This window comes from Ambystoma mexicanum, chromosome 5p (assembly GCF_040938575.1).
Source record: "Ambystoma mexicanum isolate Mex_15411 chromosome 5p, UKY_AmexF1_1, whole genome shotgun sequence".
Taxonomy (NCBI): domain Eukaryota; kingdom Metazoa; phylum Chordata; class Amphibia; order Caudata; family Ambystomatidae; genus Ambystoma; species Ambystoma mexicanum.
In genome coordinates this window covers 71,674,500-71,689,552 of record NC_090930.1, presented here as the reverse complement: position 1 = coordinate 71,689,552, position 15,053 = coordinate 71,674,500, and the positions used below count along the sequence as shown (strand labels likewise).

Below are 15,053 nucleotides of genomic sequence, written 5' to 3'. Positions count from 1 at the left end.
TTCCAGGCATGGTCCCCTTGACTATTCTAGGACTGTAAAACACACCCCCTTTAATTGTAGCAAATCTAATGATTGACCTGATGTTCAGCGACGTCATTTGGGGGCTGTCATGTGTCGCAGCTGCAACCCCTGTGGTCTCCCTTTCTACCCCTAAAAAAAAATAATTATATATTTTAAAAAAAATGTTAGCCCCTGGACTGTGGCCAGTGCCACGTGGCTCTTTGTTCTGGAGGGGCTGGCTTCCTTGTTCAGGCTTCTTCACAAAAAACAGGGGGTTCCACAAGTGTAACACTTTGAGCAGTGACCCTAAATAAGAAAGAATGGGAATGTCACATAATGTGTCTTTCTAGAATTCTATACAATAATTGCTAGACTCATTAAAGGTTTATTTCAGGCACGCTTCAGGGGGTGAGTCACTAATTTAGTCTGTTCTTAAACACATCAACTCAGCCTTTCATCCTTCTGAGGTCGACCAATGAGTACCAACACAGGTTATAGGTAATAGTGTACGTATATTTGTTCTATATAAAGCGCTTAAGCGTATGTGCTATGTAATAACACATCATTATCATTTGACCATGGAGGTCTGCTTGCATTCACAGTCATTTGGTAATATGGGCCTATACACGCTGATCTTAACGATGCATATGGCGATCCTTTCTTGTATGAAATGTACATCACATTATAGTGATATCTTAACCATATTTTGCGTAGTGTCCTTAGGTACAATGCTATGTGATGACACTTCCTGTTTTGTCCTTCCTGTTTGTCAATGGGTGAAAGGTTGGGTCCCATCGCTTCCTGCGATGTCACTTTGGGGTGGGATCAAGTGACATCACTTCCTGTGATGTCATCGGACGTCAAGGGTCGAGTGAAGTCACTTCAGCTACCCCTGGCATTTTGGTGAAATGACGTCCCGGCTGATGTCTCCTCTGCCCTTCTCCAAGCTTGGCACCGATGCAGTGTTTCAGGAGAGGGGTTAGCTGTAAAAGGGAAAAGCCACCAGGGGGACTGGTGGAGGAGAGTTCAGGTGCTCTTTTTCCCCTCCCCCCAAAACCTTTCCATCCAACTTTCTCCCATCACTACTGCAGTAGCTGACACTCGTAATGCAACTGTTTAATGCATGTTTTACTTAGAGGGGTGCACTCATAATGTGCAGCTCTCCCTGCCCACCCCACTTACCTTAGTAGTGTCCAGTGAAGAGAGTCCTGTAGGTAGAGGGTCCAGGGTGGTCATGGCTGTGTTGCCTCCATCCAGGCGTCCTAAGGGAAAGCAACAAACATGGAATTCAGAGGTTATGCCGGAGTTTTAGGCAATTTAAGGACAAACCTTTATAAAACTAGGGGCACAACTATAATGACGTGCGCTTGACGCTCGTGAGCTTAAATGTAAAAGGCCGGAAAGGTGCCAGGTGATCATGGATGTTTAGAAAAGGAAAAGGCTGAGGTCTACCTGATACAGGAAGGGCATTTATTTCAGGCATGCTTGAAAAATACAAATGTGCTTAATCAGGGAATCGCAATCAATTTCCAATACAGGGGAACGATAAACACAGAACTGATCAACAGTGTTTAGAGAACTAAAACGATAAAAGCATGAAACACACCTTATTCATCTAACTCAAAACGCATGTCATATTACGTTCATTACAAACATACACAATGAAAAACTATGTATGTAAATCCAGTCAGATACAGGCTTGGTCCCCTCACTACATTCTAATACAATTCAAATGGTTTCCTTAAACAACAACACCCTATAGCAACTAGTCAGAACTTTTTTTTTATTGAGGAAACCTGATTCTACCCTCAAGTTAATTGCTGTTTTTGTGGCCCTATATTGTAAATGTTACTACACATTGCATGCGTATCATTGCTTATATGTTTCTGTACTAAAGAGGCGAATAAAGGACATTCTTCAGGGCAATATTGTGGTCATGTAGGCGGTTAAGAAGAAAACTCGCATGCATGTAGAAGGGCAGCAATACCTTTCAGGAAATAAGTCTAGGGTGATGTTGGCTGGCCCAGGCAGAGAGGAATTGTAGATGGTCTCTGGTTTTGAGTAATATTTTTTTTAATTTTTTTTTATTGTGTCTTTCGTTTAAATCAAACCTTACAGAAAACATAACATAGCAATTAATTCAATTCAACATGGAAAGTACAAGTTAATTGACTAAAAGTCTCCAATACAAGAGTGCAAGTTGCAGGTTAACCCCTACACCCCTATAATACACATCTCTTTAAGTATACACAAGATAAAATGCAAGCAGCATCCTATTTCTTGGGAGGATAGCTCAGGGGCAACGTGCTCACTTTGGAAGCAAGACCACGACACGGAGCAACACAGGTTCGATCCCCGGGTCCGTGCTTAGAAACCTCTGCACGTTATAAATAAACTATCATATCATATCATATGTATAATTCCCTAAAAATCACCAGCAATAGACTCAAGTATAAACAGTCTAAAAATCAATTTTCCTTCTAAAATCACTTGCTCTATAAAGTTGGGGGCAGCGTCTCCAGCCCAATACTGGATGACTATGGCTCTTCAATTGGTCCCGCTTTTGCACTGCTGATATTTCCTACCCCCACACATACTTGTTTACTGCAAGCCCTGCTATTAGGGAGTTGATGAGGTCTTTTAAGCTGATGGGTCTTCGGCCAGAGCAACAGGGGAAGAAAGGGACCGTATTGTCACCCACCGCAGGCAACACTGACGTGCAACACCCAATTCGTTTTGGGTCTCTCAAGACTTGTAATGCTGTCAATTCAGCCAGAGGGACGTCATGAGGATTAAATAGTTTGAAGTTGGGATTTATTTTCAGCATACATTTGCGCAGACAACCTACCGGACAGACAAGAAGGTAGGTTGTTATTTGGCCGAGTAGATTCCGTAAAGGTCATCCGAAGCGGACTCCACCAAAATAAATAGTATGGACATTATGGAATATTGTAAGAAATTAAATCAGGAAGTCTTAGAAATGAGAGAGAATGAAAAAGAGTGTTTAAGGCAGTTGATATGTATAGGTTTAAGGAGACTGGCCTGACATCAGATGATCGGAATGATTACAGGCAAGGACCTCTGACAAACTGCCGGGGACCAGATGGGTCAAGAATGGAATTGTATGAGAAAATTACTTTGGCCTTTCACCCAATTTTACAAAAAAATTACAATCTGATACTAGGGAGAGTATCCAGAATCCTTCAAGCGGGGAGAAGGTCCCACAAAATCTGAAAATGGGCAAAACTAGGGAGATCTGTGTGTCTTACCAGCAAAATGTGTGTTTACACTATGGTCATATGGTCTTTATGAAAATCATGTGCAATAGGGCCGATGGGTGGTATCTGAGTTAACAAATTGTAGACTGGGCCGCCTTCATATGCTGGAGACGAAGGCCGAAAGCGTGCATTCCTTAGTGGGGGCTCGTGGTTATGCCCGTTCCTGGTAAGGCTGGTGGACGCCAAAAACCTTTTAGCCGGGTGAACCGGTGCTTGTTGTGGGATGTGATGATGACATTTCCTGCCAAGTTCCTCACATCTCTTAAGAGCATCTATGAGGGGCCTGCAGAGAATTAATCATTAATGGAGAACTGCAGCGAGGGGGAAATGGAACGTGGCCTATGTTAGACTCTCCACTCTTGTGGCTACTCTTCAGCAGCATCCTGGAAGCTGGTGCTGGACAATCAGGGAGCTCGGAACGCGGGCTGTATTCTCTGGTCGTAGCCCCAGTTCCGAGAAGCTTGAGTGCCTTCCCCACTTCTCCTTCCCGTCTCCACGCCCCCTTCACCTATTAGCACCGGTGTACGTTCCGATGCGGCTACTCAGAGTGTGTAATTGAAAAAACAAAAAACTATACCTTGCGGAGCGGCGCAGCACCTCCCCGTAGTTTCCCATGTTTGTTTTCTTGTTGATGACATCACGGTCATCAACATCAAAAACGTACTTGGGAAACCGCGGCATGGTGCTGAGCTGTGCAGCAAGGTAAATTAATTTTTTTCAAAATTAACTTCACACCATTAGTACCGGCGGCACTGCTGCTCGCGTTAAGGGACCCTCGCTTTGCTCAGGCCCTCAATTTGGGCAGTAGGCTGTTACCGATAGGGTCGGCCCGCGGCCTCGGTATATATCGCCCCACTATTATTCTTAAACCGTTTGCTGTTCTAAATTGGAGGATCTCCAAAATTAGATTTTGTTTTTAACCCAAAGGGATTTTCAAAATCAGATTATATGCTGCAACATCGCACTTTATATCGAATCCTCCAGGGATCATATTGTTAGAAACCTGGACACGCTCACTGAACTTACCCGATCGCTGGCCATAAAATCAATGCTGAAAAGACCTAAGCAATATTAGTGAATTCCTACAGGGGTCCCCTGTCCCCAGAGCTTGAGAGTGCGTACTCAGTGCCCCCCGAAAATATCTGGGTATTAAGGTTTCTGGTCAGTTCCCTGATATGTGCCATTTGAAGTTTAAAGCTTTGTTCTTCAAGGTGTCCAGGCAACCAGAGACATGGAACACAACACTTCTAGGAATTCTGGGCAGAATAAGCCTTATCGAAACAGCTGCACTTCCCCCATGCCTGTGGTTTCTCAGGCAGCTTCATGCTATCTGAACAATTCATTCTTCCTCAAATTAAATGCTGTTTTGAGCAAGTTTGTTTGGAGCACTAAAAGAAGTTGGATAAGTCTGAAAAGGTTTTCGGGAACTCTTAATGCAACGATGAAGGGGCTTCCAGATTTAGAAATTAGGCAGCACCTGCTCAACATCTGAGATGCCTTGCTTTATATATAGTCTCCCTCCAATACTTGTATAGCTATTAGCACCCGGGGCGGGGGCGCAGCCAATCAGGTTCTGTGGATCACGGGTTGAAACCTGTAATCTCAGCCTGCGTTCCACCGAGCACCCAGGATGCCTGCCCCGCCGTGGGCCACCATCTTGCGCCACTCCCTCCCTTATCTTTTTTTTGTAAAAAAAAATAACAACCCCCAACTTACCGGATCGTGGCGCCCCGCCACAGCAGCTTACCTTTTCCAGGTGCCATGGTCATAGAAGAGGGCCTCCGTATGTAGCGCTGCCTACTGTAACCGTGGCGGCCATTTGTAAGTATTTTCGTTCATTCAGCGAGCGTCCTGTTGAATGAATGAAAATACTTAGTTTTTAGGACCCCGGGTTACCGCTTTATGTATCTGGTGTGCTTTGCCAATAACTTGGGCTGTTGGGCCCTTTCCCCCCGTTCCAGCCCTTGGAACGGGGGTTCACGCTATAAAATGATGGCAATTTATGAGATGCAAGGATATGTTGTTATTTTTAACCATTACTGATATCGTGCGACTGTTTCCTTTAAGCTGGTAAAGGAGCTGTGCTCGAATTGGGGGAAGATTAAGCAAAAGGGGAGGACTTCGGAATATGAAGCAATAGACTCTGATTTGGGATAATTCAGTCTTACCCAAAATATTTACCATGGTTTATTAAAAACAGAGAGTTCTGGGATTCCATAACATTAAATAAATTAATTCCAGTACAATATAATGAATGAATGATTTGGAATGTGAGTAATTTTGGGAATTACGTAATGAGTATGTCATAGGGGCTCATTACGCGTGAGCCGGTCCAGTAACAATGCTGGAGAGAACGCTGCTACTACCGGCTCCGGCATTGTTACTGGACCGGCTCACTCCAAGTGTGCCAGTCGGGCCAGTGTTCTACCGGGAGGCCCGACCTGCCGGGAGTTCAGGCCAACGGTGCCAGTGATTCAGTAGTTCCCATCCCATGGAGTCAGATGGGACGCCAGGGAATGGGAACTTACCGCTGTTGCCGGCTCCTGTAATATCCCGGTAACACTGGGATATCGGGTGCCGGAAACCGTAAGGCGTGTCTGCCGGCAACCCACCGTTAGTACCAGCGGTTACCGGTTACCGCCAGGCTCGTAATGAGGGCCATCGAATCTGATATGCACATTTAGGTCTGGGAGGGGGAGAGCTTCAGCTCTCTGCCAGAACTCTTGCAGATATCTGCTTGACCAGAGCTATAGTGCGAATCATCTGCTCCTTAATTCTGAAGGAATGCATTCCGGTGAAAGCTCTGTTATAGCGTCAGACTTTTGTAGGAGCGAGTGTAGTTGTCATAGATGGGGAGGGATTGTGAATTCGCGTTTTATAGGCATGTTTAGTTTCCCAGCTGCCTGGTACACTTATGGGTTGACCGCTTCTTTGCTGCAGTACATTGCTGTTGTTATTTTGTGGTCTTTTTCAAAAGCCTGCCCTGCACCTTCCTTTATGAAGGCAGGTCTATTGTCTTTGCCAATGCTTGTTCTTACGATCTGCTTCTCCGCAGCTTCTTCGATCAGAAACGCAAAGACTGCATGGATAGCCGACTGATAAGAAGCTTGTTGGAAATAGCCATAAAGAAAAATATAAAAAATCCTAGACGGTGGGCTGCAGGGGGTTAGGCAAACTCACTAAATTCCCACTGGGGTAAATAACTGGGAGACTTCAGTATTTGTGCTTATGTTGCCTATACGACCCACCTAATCAGCAAATCAGGGGGAGGTCAACACGCCAGTGGGAGGTATAATTTATTGGGGAATCTCACGGTTAGGGGCATGATCTCTTCTAACTGCAAGTACTTCCACCCTCCCCCTCCATTACTAGAGGGATGAAGAAATTAATTCAGGCATACAGGGCACTTCGAAAATATTTGCTATTTGAGAAGGGTATGGGGGAAATTCATGAAACATACTGAGCCCTAAATGAAATCTTTTCTTCGTATGTCTCAGGTCAGAACCACCACCCAAGCGTTACTATTGTCACACCTGGGTGCGGCCTTCACGTGACTCAGCACCCTGAAACACAGCCTAGAACATGTTTATAAACAGCCTGTATCATATCAAAGGCTATATCAGCTCAAAGGCTGCCTTGCCTTGCCTAGCCAAAGCAGAACATTCTGTTTCTGAAACTGAGGGCTTCACATCAAACCCCACTTTCATAATGATCCATGCCAAAAAGCTTAATGCATACATGTACCTTGCAGTTCAGTTTCCTGACACCCCCACAGCTGCCATGCAGTGGTAGCAGAGCAGGTTCAAAGGTCACAAGTGCCTTCCTGATAATAGCTGCTGCAACCCAATGTTCCAGCAGATAGACGTGTTTTTTTTTAACTGTATGCACTATATTTCAAACCTCATGTTGTGCACATAAGAGGTCTGGTGGCAGTTGTTAAAAACTAAATATAATCAATGTTTGCTTATGACATGGTGGTTACTGAGGATACACTATTATACAGCCACAAGCATTTGATGTATTTTTATTGTAAACTTGGTGGACAGTGACTCATTCATGACAGGTTCTGGTGTGTATGCATCTGTCTAAGCTGCGGTACTCACAACAACTATCTTGGGTCCAACTCAGGAAGCATTCGCTTTGATCCCACTGAGAACGTTTGTTAACTTCGTCCAGGGTAAAACAATACTACCAGTGAGGTTTCCTGGGAAATGGTGCTTCAAAAACAGCCCTGTCACTAGAATGGCCACTGACACCAGAGTGCTGATTACTAGAACCATATTGATGTATGCAGACAGAGGAAGCATGGAGGTAGAATAGCCCAGGATTGAGCCTCAGTTCAGAGAGGAGTCTCACTGTCTTGGATTTTGGTACGGTTCCTGAGCCTACTGTGATCCTCCATACTTCCTGCAGACAAGGTACTCTGGGTATGACATCAGAAGGCAAAGTAAACTTGTTGCAGTACCCAAGGATTGAACCCTTAACAATAGCCTTGCGTTGTCCAAATCTACTTTAGCATTTTGTTCATATAACAGGGGCCTCTCTTAATTGAATCATCTTGGGACAGTAATTGAAGAAGGATTCACTGGAGCCGTATTGGGAGTACAGTCTATTCCAAAGTTCTCTGCCAGCGAAGTGAAGACCAGAAGATCAAAGGAAGAGGACATCTCTTCTCCTTAGTTATCCCAAGGGCCTATTTGGGATGTCCCGTGGCTGACCAAGACCTACTGCAGTTGAAACACTAGTACCCAATACCCTGCAAGTGCAATCTGCAAATCCTGCAGGTGGGGAGGTCAGAAGAAAGGATTGACCTTGCCAGCACACAAGAAAGGCACCCAGGAAGTGACCCCTGGATCCACCTGCATCTCTGAACCACTTTGATGTCAGTTAGGGCACCTTTGAAGCTGTCCAAATTGCTGCAAGGAAATTCTGAAAAGGGTCTGGGAGCCCCTCTAGCAAGAACACACATGGAGAACCTGTTCTATGGTGGGGTCCCCACTCAGGAGGGTCTGCAACCGCGTTTTAGCTCACGTTACCTTTCACAGAGGAGGAATATCCATTAGCATATAATCATATTATGTGTATTCAGATGTCTGCATTAACATAATAAATACATTAGATCACAACACATTACATAATAAACCTGAACCATAAAATATAACTGAGTCCAATTAAAACCACGTCCTTTACAGTTTTAAATATCACCATCAGACCATTTTTCATTAACCCGCCATACTATTTGTTATTCAAAACCTCTTTCTACGGACTGGCCAAGGTTATTTAGCAGATCCTAGAAGAAATGTGAATTATTACACTTAAGAATTAGAAACACCTCCTCCTTACAAGATGTAATGTGTAATGCTAAAAATGAGGTCGCAGCCGTCTCATCCTCTCCCTTTTGTAAAATGGGCATAACAAAATATCGTGCACCAGATCGCCGTCCGCACCCATACCACACTTGCATTTTGCTGAAGCCTTTATCCAAGTAGTTCTTCTCACCAGTGGGAGCAGGTTTACCCTGGCTTTGAGTCTGAGTCCTCGTCCTACCCGGGAATCTAAATCTGATATTGGCTCTGGGGCAGACAGGCTCTCCTTATACTGTACATGGGCTATGAGGGAGGGTAGAGCAGGCATTTCCATCCCTTCCACTCACAGACAGTTTTCTCTGGACCAGGTTTTGATCTCTATTTTAACCTGGTCATAATTGACTCTTCCTCTTTCTGCCAAGAACCTTTCACAAAGTCAGCTTCCAGTTTCATATGTACTCCCCCGGCGGCTTTATTTATTTTGCATTTTTTTAGGCACTTATACAGTAAGTCAATTCTGTTTCAAAGTGAGCGCCCATAACTGGAGATCCCAACTGAGGATTCTGATTAGTGGTTACCTTTAATTTAATTTTAGCAAATTAGGCTAGGTGTCTGGCTTGTGCCAGGGCGGCGATGCTCTGGATCCCCATCTCAATCCTCAGTGCGCTGCTCGGGCAACCGGGCGGGAGCCCCATTGTTTGACACCAAACTGTACCACCTCACGGGGTTCGCAAGAACAGTAACCCCAGATCTCACTGCCGTAAAGCATTTGAGTTAAAACTTGACATCTAAAACCCTCAATGCATTTGACCAATGATTGGGCACCAAATTGAAAATAAAAGCTTTATAGACCCTGAGGACCGATTCTAGTTTCTATGTTAATGATAATGATATGTTATTTATATAGCGCCTTAATCCAAAGTGCTGTACAGGGCACATATTTACATACAATATCACCCAACCGAAATTGGTACTCTTATATTGACCTCGGAAGGATGAAAGGCCGAGTTGTCCTTGCTGGGATTCGCACCTGCGACCTGCAGATCACGTTCCGATCGCAGCAGCAAGCGCTCAACCTGCTGAGCTATTCTTCCACGTATTTCTTTTGTGACACTTTTTGCCCAAAACAGTTTGCTGAAAAAAATCATTTTTTAATTTTATTTGGTGGTTCCCCCCAATCTCCCATTCCCCCATTGCCTATTATTTATCCTACCCCTTATATGCCCTCTCCCTTGAACCCCCATATTTTTCGATATTTTTTCAGCAAAAACGTTTCTGCAAAAAGTACAGCGAAAAGAAAAAAAGGGGGATGAAAGAACTTCGTACCCGATTCTGGCCCTCTCCCCTTGATGATTCATATGTTGTGACTACTTGCAGTCCCTCGAGAATGTCATGCCTGAGTACATTTATAAATCTACTTCCCACTTCATTTTCCTATCCTTTCTCCCAAACATCAACATCTCAGATTTGTCCTTGTTTAAGCTTAGTTTGTTAACCTCTAAAAACCTCTGTAGAATAGATACACCCATATTTCAGTCCCGCGGGGGTAAGTGCCAGGGTGACAGTGCCACCAGCATAAAGTAGGGCCATGAATTCCTTGTCTGCCAGCCTGGGTGGGCACACCATGCTCTTATCCTTCCACGGGTCAAAATCCAACATGAGAAGAATACAAAGCAGTGGTTATAGGCGGCAGCCTTGTTTTACCCCTCCCCCTGTTTGAATGTATTTCATTGGTGTCCCCTAGCCCCCCGTGTCTGACTAAACGCCTATTTTGGTCAGAGCATAGTTGCACTAGTCTCCGCAGAGTTGCAGGTATCCCCCGTATTATTAGTTTCTTCCACAGTGCACCCCTGGCGATCCCATCACACGCCTTTTCCAGACCTAAAAAGGCAGCACACACAACCACTCCACGAAGCTTACAGTGTTCGTCAATAATTAGTGATAGGATAAAACAGTGGTTCAGTGTAGAAATACCACTCCTAAAGCCCGCCTGAAGGTGACCCGGGATATTATTCTCCACTACACAATCTTCTAGCCGGCCCAAAATGCCTTTAGCACAGATCTTCGCTGAGATGTCCAGTAGGGAAATGGGGTGGCAACAATTGGGGTCACCTGTGTCACCTTTCTTGAGAATTGGGACTATGATCCCGCCCCTCCACCTGATTGGAATCCTTCACATCCTGTCAATTGCTTTAAGAATATTTAAGAGGGTAGGGGCCCACCATTCACTGTGACTAACGGATACCTCTGAGGGTAGCGCGTCTGGGCCTGCTGCTTTCCCGGGTCTAAGCTCTTCAATACCTCTCATGAGTGAGTTTTGTCATTAGTGCAGGCACATCCCGGTGCTGAATCTTCACCCCCTTCTGCATAGAAGATGTTTGTAAAATGTGTCTCATATCTGTCTTCTCCCACAGATCTGCCCTGTTCATTCCCTGATGTTCCCCATCCTTTAGTTACGGGTTTCCAAAACAGCCTTAGATTATTACTGTTAATTGCCTGGACAAGTATATCCCATTGTTTCATGGTGGCAACTATTTTCTTTTCCTTTTGCTTTAAAAATGTCTTATATTCTTTTTTTAGCCTATACCTTTCCGCCTCAGAATTGGAACCATCCTTGAGTGCCCAAAATAGTTGGCTCTTACGAGCTTTGCACTCTTGGTCGAACCACGGCACACAGGTTTTTGTGCCTGTCCCAGTCTGCATATCAGTCTGGTCTGGGGTTGTCGATGCTACTCTTGTTCCGAGGAGAATTGGCTAGGATGGGATCAGACGGATATGCAAATGGCTCTTTCTCCTATGTGAAGGGTGCAGTGAGGTAACATGTGGTTGTAGACCCTCCTGAGTGGGAGAAATTCCATAGAACTGGGTATTTCACCTATGTTCATTCTCAGTAGAGTTGTTACCACACTCCTTTCTAATTTTGCTGCAAGGAAACCACCAGAGTCACCTCTGACCTCGATGCTCAACTGCTTCCGCATCTCCGAGATTCACTCGGGATAGACGCTAAAGCTCCCTTGTCTCAGCTTTTGAGACCCGCCAAGTCTTAATCTTTCCCGAACTCGACAACAGCTGCCTGGTTGCCAGCCTCTTCAAGTTTCACAACACCATGTAGAGCCAATTGAGCCCGCTCGCCACTGAAGGCAATTCTCTGCTTCTTCACATCCAAGACTGCTGTGTCTTCCAGCATCACTGCTCCAACATGACCCACCGTTTGCCAGTGGCTTCGACTCACAAGCTGTAACCACACTGCACTCATTGAATCCCATCGACGGCGCCCCCAAACTTGGCCCTGGCTCGCTGCCCAGGCTCTTGGCTCAACATCAAAAAACCTGAAAGACGAAACTAAAGTTATCTGAGGTGACCCTGTCCTCCCGGTCCGCCTTAAAGGTCCTTAGTGGCGTTTAAGCTCCTGCTCTATCTTTCCAAAGACCTATTGAATAACATTGATAATTGCTTCTGAAATCTTTGTCTGAGCACCTCTACGTACAAACACAGAGTGCTTCTTCATTCTAAAGTCTGCCTTCTCTGGGTTTTCCTTACAGGGGTCAGCCAGTAAAGTTTGTATTAGTGATGTGCGTTATTGCTATTCATTTAAATATTCTATTTTCATAGAACTTGGCCATTCCTATATTTTGTTACCGTAGTACTATTGTTTTTGGGATTGTTTCTGCACCAGGTAACACACCTCCTGAAGTGTATGTGATCACTGGTGGCTTAGTAGTAGTGTGTGGCAGAGCACGCGCTGTGTAACAACTACCCATCCCTGTAGTCTTGTAGAGAATTAGTCATTACGTCACAGGAACTGACTGGCGAGTAGCCTCTTCAGATCTTTACGGAATGGTAGGGCCATCGTAGCCATTCAGATGGCTGGTTTCATGTTGTACCGCAGTAGCAGTGCGTAACAGTAGAAGAGCTGTCTTCTGGCTTTTCTCTTTCTGGCATTTTGTGGTTTCCAGTCTGATGATGATGCACCTACTGGAATCGCGCTTTCCCCTGCAAATGGTCAGCTTTTCCACCATCTACTGTACCACTTGAGTGGACAGATGGTGCATTAGGCTGGTTTCGGCAGTCAGTATAGCTCTGTGAGCTCGAGGCAGAGAGCCCTGAATTTCCTAGAGATGGTAATTAGTCTTGCTGCGGTGTGTTGCACTCTGTTGAGTGGTATGAAGGCTAAGGTGGGACACCTACGAGAGCCTTCTGCGGATTGGGCAGCAGTCCTGAGATCGGGAGTTGGTAAGAAGGGTTTGATTTGACCTAATAGTGATAATTGATTCCAGGGTGCTCTGGGCTTTTTGGTGATGTGGTGCTTGAATGAGAAGTTGCAGTTGACAGTGAAACCTGTTAGCTAGTTTTGGTGTAAACTCTTAGAGCTATTTGCCTGATAGCCATCATTTAATGAATGACCGTTTGCAAGATAGCGTTCTTGCCATGAGATTTCTTCATTGCCATTGATCTTTAGGTGCAGCTTTGTGTGGTCCGCATATTGGCATATCGAGACGTCAGAGTCCTCACGGAAAGCTCCTAGGTGGTCCAGGTATAGATTAAAGATGGCAGAGGACAGGATGGACCCTTGATGAACTCCACACGTGACTGGATGCCTCAACAATGACAATTACCCAATATGCCCTATTTGGTGTTTGTTTGCTAAGTAGAGGGTACACCAGCAAAGCACAACCTTAGCATGACTAACTACTAAAATGTCTAACAGTACTAATGGTACCTGACATTAGGTAATGGACTGGGGCTGTAGGTTCATGAACATTCACGCAGCGATGTCCGTTTAAATGCCAAATTGAACAATGTAACAGCAGTGTGGTTCGCAGAGGCTGGCTTCATCACGATGAAACAGCAGAGAGTCTACTTGAAAGAACAATTTCATTTCTCTGAGCCGATACAAGCCAGGAAACAGAAAGGAAATATGTTTCACATTTCATCCAGGCTCGATGGCATGTTGAACAAGAGTGCTGTACAAAGGTCACCGTGGAAAAGGCCAGAAAAGGTTTGAAAATGACTGTGGTTGTTGCCTCGAAAGGGTAGTGATTGACCAGAGTCATCATCCATGACATAACAATAGAATGCATGAGAATGAGTGGGGAAACGTAAAGAATCTACATGGAAATGTAGGTTGATGGGAGGTGAAGGGAAGGGAGCTTAAAAGATGAGGAAAGAAGGAAGGGAGAAGAGGGCTGAACACACAATGTACAAGAGCAGAGAAAGGGGGAAAAAGAAGAAAAACTAAAATTAAGGAGGTCGGATCGGCTGCTGGCTGTGCTATGAGCTGTGAGGCTGCAGTCTGGACAGAGTGAAATGCTCACTGCAGAGACAGGAGACTGGGCTGGAGGAGAGCTTGCTGTAATCCTAAAGGGAGCAGATTGTGTGGGTGTGAGAGAGAGTGGACATCCAATGAAAGAGAGTCCATCTGTGAAGAGAGGCCCTAGACTCTTGGTGAGCATAGGTGACAAAATAAAAGAAAGAAATAATGAATTAGGGAAAACCCTATGGTCTAATTAGCGAAGTGTCGAGTTGTACACAAAAGGGCAAAAGCCCATTTGTTCTTGAGGTACGGAAGAGCAAATGTGTTTGCCCGTGCGAAAATAGAAATTTACTGGAAAGTGGGAGTTTCAGCAGTGCTAATAGTTGTCAGGTTGTGCTGTAGAAGACCCTACTTCTAAGGTTATGTATGAAGAATGCACGTATACTGCCAAGTTTGCTAATAAGTAGCTAGTTTCGTTTAAGAAGAAAAAGAAATCACTGTCCTTGGTGTGGGTTATCAAGGGATGTTTTCAATTATACCAATGCTGCGTTTTCGCAAGTTGCATACTTGTTCCCCCTGATAGCATGCATTACTGAATATATTGACTTGTGTTAACTTTAGATGCATTTTTATTCCAAAGCAAAGTTTTTTCTTGTTCTTGCATGTGTGATTGGGAGTGATACCTTGATGGTGCCGTGCTGCGTTTTCTCTTTGGTTCTGGTAAATTGGTATAAAGTTGCCTAAGGGCAGAAATGTAAAAAATCCTCTGTGGTGGTTTATTATTGTGTGGATTATTCAGTCTACGACATATAGTTTGAGGTCTGCTGTATTCAGTACGGACGCTGTGACGATCTAGTGCGCCCAATTAAGTATAACGCCTAGCATTTCACCAGCCAAGGATCCCAAAAGAAGAAGTGGATATGGACTCATTCCCTACACCCAAGCAAACATTTCTTACAGCCCCCACCTTTCTATTGTCTCCGGGTATCACTCGTAATGTTTACTGTTACTTGTCATAATGGTAATCATTTCATTGATTTAAGAGAATGAAACACAATGTTAGCTCCATCAGGATTGATGCAAACCTACGATTTAGAGACCACACATTAGATATGTATCTGTAGCAGGCCCCAACACACTGAGCTATATTACCTTCTCTGCCTTGCACATTCATTTATATATGGTAGCATATAGCTGACCAAGCCACACTACTAC

The 15,053-nt window shown here is 44.7% G+C and overlaps 1 protein-coding gene across 5 annotated transcripts in view; it reads right to left on the bottom strand.

Annotated features, from left to right (window-relative positions):
* P2RY4 (pyrimidinergic receptor P2Y4) overlaps nucleotides 1-15,053 on the bottom strand; it is a 262,657-nt gene that overhangs the window by 176,423 nt on the left and 71,181 nt on the right. For all 5 annotated transcript variants that reach the window (XM_069612476.1, XM_069612475.1, XM_069612474.1 and 2 more), the window contains exon 2: nucleotides 1,183-1,262. The gene's annotated coding sequence lies outside the window, so the exon portion shown is untranslated. The remainder of the gene's footprint in view (nucleotides 1-1,182; nucleotides 1,263-15,053) is intronic.